The sequence below is a fragment of the Cyprinodon variegatus genome, unplaced genomic scaffold, assembly GCF_000732505.1.
Source record: "Cyprinodon variegatus isolate N-32 unplaced genomic scaffold, C_variegatus-1.0 Scaffold678, whole genome shotgun sequence".
Classification (NCBI taxonomy): Eukaryota; Metazoa; Chordata; class Actinopteri; order Cyprinodontiformes; family Cyprinodontidae; genus Cyprinodon; species Cyprinodon variegatus.
The window spans coordinates 27,143-34,114 of NW_015151131.1; the positions used below are offsets into that span (position 1 = coordinate 27,143).

A 6,972-nucleotide genomic window follows, 5' to 3' on the forward strand; every position below is an offset into this window, starting at 1 on the left:
TCATGAATATTTAGATGAGCTGTGCTCTGATTGGTCGGTTTACAACGAGCCAAGCTGCTGAGCAAAGATGCATCATAGCAACAAGCACTCACTCACTGAAACATCAGATTGTTGATATGGTAGGGGGACCAGACGTCCCTTCCCAGACATGTCCTACAAAAAAAATGTCTGGGGGGAATTTTAAAATCATCCGGGGTTTTAGTGGACCACAGGGCCGCAGAACCGAGCCGTCAGGTCAGGGGCTGGTCCGGGTACTCTGGCGGACGGGGGGAGGGAGCCAGCAGGTGACAGAGAGACCGAATCCAACCCCTTGACGGTAGCCGCGGCCCCGTGCTTCCCATTGAAAGCAAGGGGAAGCACCGGACAGGCGGGGGGGATGCACGGTAAGGCAGGCAGGGGGAAGCATGGGGCCGTGGATACCATCAACGGGTCGGGTTCTGTCGCTCCGACCCCAGCTGGCTGCCCGGTCCAGTCAACATCCCCGAGTTTACTTCAACTAGGGGCGTCGTTTGAATTCACCCGTTTTATAATGGAAGTTTAGAATTGTGAGATTTGTAGACAACGGAGGAGTCGGGTTTGAACTTCTCTGTACGTCCATTTCAGCCACTGAACTATCCTTATTCGTCTATGACAGCGTAAACTCGGTTTTGCATTTTATATTCCCTTTAAGAATAAACAGAAATTAATTTGTACTAATCGTGAATTATCAGTTAGAGATGCACAGACGCAGTTTTTAAGATTGAATCTGATACTGACACCTGTACCGAGCGCATTGGTGGATATACGATATCGTTTCAATTCAACGGCTGTATGGAACCATAGATCTTGCCATGTGAGAAGGTTTTAGCCTTTATATAAGCATTTTTTGAAAAAATGTATCAAATTCACACAGATATAAATGTACTTAATGTTTGTTATCAACAGATAAGCAGCAAAAAGAAAGAAGAATTTTATGTGAATCGCACTGGGTTGGATCTCTGATATATGATATCAAATCACCGATATCTGATCCAGCTAATTAGTCAATATCGGAGCGAATATCCAGATATCGGATCAGTGCATCTCTTTTATTAGTCAGCTGGATGGAACTCATTTTTTGGTAGTAAACCACTAATTAACATATTTATTTACAGCCCTAATATACATCCAATATTTTCTGTATTTGAGTTGTGAGCAGAGGTATACTGGAAAACCTACTGGTAACTGGAATCTGATTGGTTTTTTTTTTGTGTTTGTGTTTATTTTTTTTCCCTGACCAGGCCAATGATAGGCTAACCAAAAACTAAAAACAAAGCATCCCCATCAAATCAATCAAAACTAAATGTAGCAGCTAGAAACAACATGCTTCAGCATTAAATTTGTCCGTGGACGACTGTCAACATTGGTGAAATCACATGTTTAGCACTTAAATGTAGGAAGCTTTTATAAGAAATCTACATGTTCTTATTATTGAACAGGGCGATTCAGGTAATAGAATAATCTATTGATTACCTTTTGATTAATCAATTAATCTAGTTTTATCTTTACCACTGCTGTCATTAGGTTCAGTAAATAACATATTGTAGAGTCTGTGTACCTTTACTTTAAGGTACAATTTCAAATTAGTTAACATCAATTAAGCATCCTTAATTCATTCAATGCTATGTTATCTATATGTGTCCACTGAGATATGCATTGTGGCTGTTGTTAAACTGTTAAATAAGTCACTAATAATGTTTAGACTTCGGAATAGTTAAACTAATTTCTTACCCTGACTTTATATGTCTTCCTGATTTATAGCAACGAGTTTGGCCACAAAACTCTTGATTGGTGAAAATGACGAATGTAAGTTCAGTGAAGATGTAGACCTCCAATAAAAGTCCTTCAACCAAAACAAAACGAATTTACCAAACTTTTTAAATGTAGTTCATGTTTTCTATTAGGAAAAAGAGAAGAAGCCTCCCAGCTGTTTAGCGCCATAACCGCCCCTCATGAAACGTCTCGTTTAAATTCATTGCGAGGTGGAAACTTTCGCACATGTAAATAAAGAAACAACAAAGTAAGCGCTCCGGTTAGTCCAATGTGAATGCGGTTCAGTTCTATTAACATGCTTCATTGCACACATAAAAACATGCACCAAACAAATCAAAATAACACAGAAGCAATTAACAGAGCATAGGGATTATAAACTAATCACTGCAGAAACCAATTAAGTGACAACAAATGTCTATTCTAACATGATTTTAATTAAAGAAAACTATTTTGTGGGACAACAATTCAAAAAAGAACAAGAAATGTTCCAGTTTCTGCCGCTATTCAGCAATTTCTCCCTCCAGAACACTTTGAAAGAGGATTCGACTAATTGCCACATACTCAATGGCTAAATGGGATCCGTATGAGCTCTGCTCTTTATAGAAAATCACAGCTACCTGTAGGGTGAACATACGAGCTCTCAGTGCGGTCTGACTGAAGCTCACATACCTTTTTAGAAAAAATACTTTAACAAGTACAGCATCTGGCATCCATGTGGCTAAGAGCAAAGACTTAGACACACACACACACACACACACACACAGCCGGGCATACCTCAAGCTGCCAGCGCTGCCAGACATGTTTGAACAGAGTCAGCAGTCGCTCCCTTCACTCCCCGCCCAGCATTCAGGCTTGGACTCAGCATGAGTAACCTCACAAAACTAGCAGTCGCAATGCAACACACCACAAAAACGTCAAACCAGCCATTACGTAGGCTCGAAATAGTGCAAGCGCCCTTAAAGAAGGGGGTAAGGAGGAAAAATGTCAGGCAATTACAGCAAACCGCAGTTTTTTTCTTTGTTTTTATTTTTCTATTTATTTGAAAACTTTGTTGTGGCTGAATGAAAACTGTTGGAGCAGGTGATCAGATCTGATAGGTCTTGTTTTGTTTCAACTTTCACATCTGAGGATCTAGTTATCTTGCTAATTGTTATTTAAAATGGTACGCAGGATAACCATGCACATATGAAATAATTCAGCCCCAAAGCGCTGCAAAAAAAAAGAAAAGAAAAAAGCAAAGCATATACTGTGTCCAGTGTTTGACCTAAATGTGGTGCCGTCTCTCACCAACACATAATCCTCCAAACAATTCAGCCGAAGCAAACAAAATATCCTGGAGGAAATGCTAAGAGCTGCAGTGAGACGGCTGTGAAATCCATTGATAACATCCTCAGGAGAATGCCTGCAGGTTGGATTCCTTTGGTCCACTTCCTTGAAAACACATCACCCTGAGCAGGGGGGGGGAGCAGGGACAAAAGAAGACAAATGCAGGAAGAGCCGACCCATTTTCCCCTTCATCTCCTCTGTGAAACCTGCGATGGATGTGAGGAGTCACCAAGCATCTCTGCAGTTAAAGTAAAAACATCCAGCCCTGATGTTTCCCCCCCAGCAGCAAGGCTCAGAAACTAAGCCGCTATAACCACAGTCAGAACACATATTCACCCTGAGATGTAAGGTGTGAATACTAAAGCATACAGCACTGATACAGCACTGCAGTTTTTAATATGTTAATAGCAACATTACTCCTGTTTTTTTCCCCATGGAGTCGGGATGTCTTTATCTATCGGTCACTTTGTCCTGACAATATAAACACAGTTTCTCCTTCGTCTAATCTACTAAACAAGCTGAGGGAATACTGGGAGAAAAAGTCTTTAAGTCCTGGACAAAATACTCTGATAAAAGAACCTTCCAAGCTTAAATCAGAAAAAAAAACGAAAGAATTATCTCTAGTTTATCTTTTATTCAGGACTAACTGCAGCTTTCACCGTTTCTATGAGCGTACAGTAATCCAGAAATCTCCCCCCTGACCTGTTGCTGCTCCCTGATTGTGACCAATTCCAAATCTTTATAAAATCAAACACGTATACCTCAAATATTTTCAGTCCAACAGAAAGTGAAGGAATTATTCCCAATCAAGGGTAAAATAGCTGATTAAGACATTAGATGTTAGATATTTCTAACAGAATCATTCGGTGGTGACAATGATGTCATTTTCTCTAACTCGCTCAAGGTCTACAATAAAAAAAAACGCAGTAATACCATTTGTATAAACATAAACATCTGCCAGAAAGTTTAATCAGGGTCAGGATCAAGAATTAAGTAGCCAAAACTGGAGATCAAAACAAATGGAAAGAAGGTAATACGTGGTTTCAGGACTGCATAACAGAAATTAAACTATTTGTACCTTTATATGTGTTTATTAAGATGACTTATGGAAATAATGAACCATAGCAAAAACAAATGACATACAATAGCATAAACACACAACTTATTTTATTAATGAACATAAAATGGTGAGAAATCATATGACCAAAGAGAAAAAAAAACCCTAGAGGCTTTTGCTTAAGTCCATAATTCAAAATGAGGATAATAACTATGAGTATGAAACAATTTATTTAAAAGCTAACATTAGTAACAAACAGTTATGTTTTAACTTGAATGTTTACGTCACTTTAGATGTAATTATCACACAGGAGGTTACGTCCTTTCTTATGCTCAGGTATAAAACATGTTTTGATGTTACTGAAATGTTAAAAAACAACCTTAATAATTACAGATTGGGGTCAGAAAAACAAAACATTGCTACCGGATGTTATGAAAACAGCATCAATGTCAGAAAGTTTGAAGAGAAACCCCTGACTGTTCATGCAAATGGTGGAGAGAGGGTCTTCCTCCTGCAATTATGGACTTCCCCACTGACATTCCAACACACTCATCTGAATGAGTCAGGACACACACACACACACACACACACACACACACACACACACACACACACACAAAGCATTTTTATGTCCACATATTTCCCTTGTGTTTCCTACTACAGGCTGGTTCTTCCTGTGTAGACGACACCTGCTTCATCACTTCCCTCGAAACTTCATTTTATCTATTTTTTTGTACAACCTGAACCTACAGATCATCTAGCTTTCCTTCCTTCTCTCCTAGCAGCTTGAATGGAGCCTGCATGAGTAGTTTGTAGAATATCAACAGGTTAAAAAGCTAAATATCCAGTTTGAAGAACTTAAACTATTACCAAGCTACATCTGTGCTCTGTTGGACTGATCTGTTTTACTAACATTCCTACAAAATCAGCTAAAACAAGAAGCCAGAGGACATGATTTTGGCTGTCAGAGTAAAATGCCTGCAGGCGACACATGCTCCCGAGGTTCTCTGGAACAGAGGCAATGCAACCTCCAAGTTGAAACAATGCATACCAGACTGATGAACCAGAACCCCGTATACAGCTACAAATAAACTAGAAGCAAACCTGTTTGCTCTCTACTGCTTTCCAGTCTAATATTAAACAGAGGGGGCATTTTTTACATTCCTCAGATGGGAAATCTAATTTCCACTAAACTAACAAACTAGAATTCACCTCATTCTAAGGAGAGGCTAAAGTTTTCTTTCTTTTTAAGCTCTGATATACACACTGTGGTAATTACACGTCTGTATCAACTTTAAAACCATTTATCTTGTACTGTATAATAAAGATGGATTAAGAGACTAACTAAGCGACAACCACCTCCTTGTGGGGGACATTTTTATGGATAATCTGTTCTGTTTTTTTTATTTGTTTTATAGATAACTTTAAAGCCAGAGGAGTGTAAGGCTTGAACTTTGCAAATATAAACCACTTTGCTGTGAGCATAAGTGGGAAAAAGAAGCTGATAGGTTTCATTATTCTATTTGTTTAGAATAGAATAAATTAGAATAGAATAAATTAGAATAGAATAGAAAATCTTCCCACAATGGAGAAATTCTGGTGTTTACTGCAGTAAAAAGATTATAGAAAAAAATGGTCACACAAATTTGGGCCACAGAAAAATGTATAAGACTATTTTATTATATTTTTGTTGTTCGAAAAAGATTTAATAAGTTATATATTATTCTAATCCTATATTCTATGTTTATTGACAAATATATGGGCTGGATTTCCACCGCAGGAAAAGAAAAGAAGAAAAAGTTTATCTTAAAAAGGACAAAATATCATATTTTCCTTTTTTTTCACTTTACTGGTATCTATAACATCACAATAAAAGCAAGGATTGAATTTATGAGCAGCCATTAGTAACACAGGAGCAGATTTTTCAGACAGATTCTAGAACATATAAGGAGCATAGATTAACGTATTTTACGTTTATATCACCGTAAAAATGTTTACCAGCTCTATTACACAGCATGCAGTCTGTCCTCACAGAGCTAATACTCTGATATTGACAGTATATAGTCAATAAGAAAATATAAAAGAGAAAATAAATGTGATAAACTGCTTATGATGATGTCACCAGAGGTATGCATGGCAGCTTCTAGTGAGAAGATTGGGTCTAATCGTTGGACAAGAGCAAAGCAAATAAATCACTGTACACTGCATATCTTATAGGCGTCAATAAGCCTAAAGTGAGAAGGTTTAAAATGACCGGATAGTCCGTTTATTAACTTTAACCCGCAGAGAGAGGATGGCTGAGCAATAACTGCCTAATAACGGCAGTAAAAGTCCCACAGTCCGAACTCAAAAACGTTAAAAAGTACGAAGAGAAACACAACTCACCTTTACACGACGAGAAGAACTTATTCCTTTCAAAACGGTATATCCAAACAATTCTTTTATTTCAGAGAAAAGGGGTCGAAATTCCACCGTTTGGCAGGCTGTTTTATTAGTTTTGGGAAACCTTGTCCGTCCCTCCGCTGCGTTCCGCTGCCCCGCTCTGATCTGGAGCTCTGCATCCGAATACATGGGAGAGGGAGCGGGAAAAGAGGTGGGGGGAGGACGGAGCCACTTTGTTTGTTTTCATTAAAAGTAAAGGGACATTTTACATCACATCAGGTGCTAAGTTAATTAAGTTATATTCATTAATATAATAAGAATCAAAACGACATTTTTTATGTCGAATATCGCCTCTTTTTTTCTCCGTGCCCCCCCCATAAAGCATCCCGATATGGTATCTCCCACGAAACCCTGCC

At 38.5% G+C, this 6,972-nt stretch overlaps 1 protein-coding gene across 1 annotated transcript in view; it reads right to left on the reverse strand.

The window, feature by feature from the left end:
• frmd6 (FERM domain containing 6) overlaps window positions 1-6,714 on the reverse strand; it is a gene marked incomplete at its 3' end in the record, with an annotated part of 33,851 nt that extends 27,137 nt beyond the window's left edge. Inside the window, exon 1 of the mRNA XM_015394205.1 lies at window positions 6,560-6,714. The remainder of the gene's footprint in view (window positions 1-6,559) is intronic.
• Window positions 6,715-6,972: the final 258 nt, after the last annotated feature.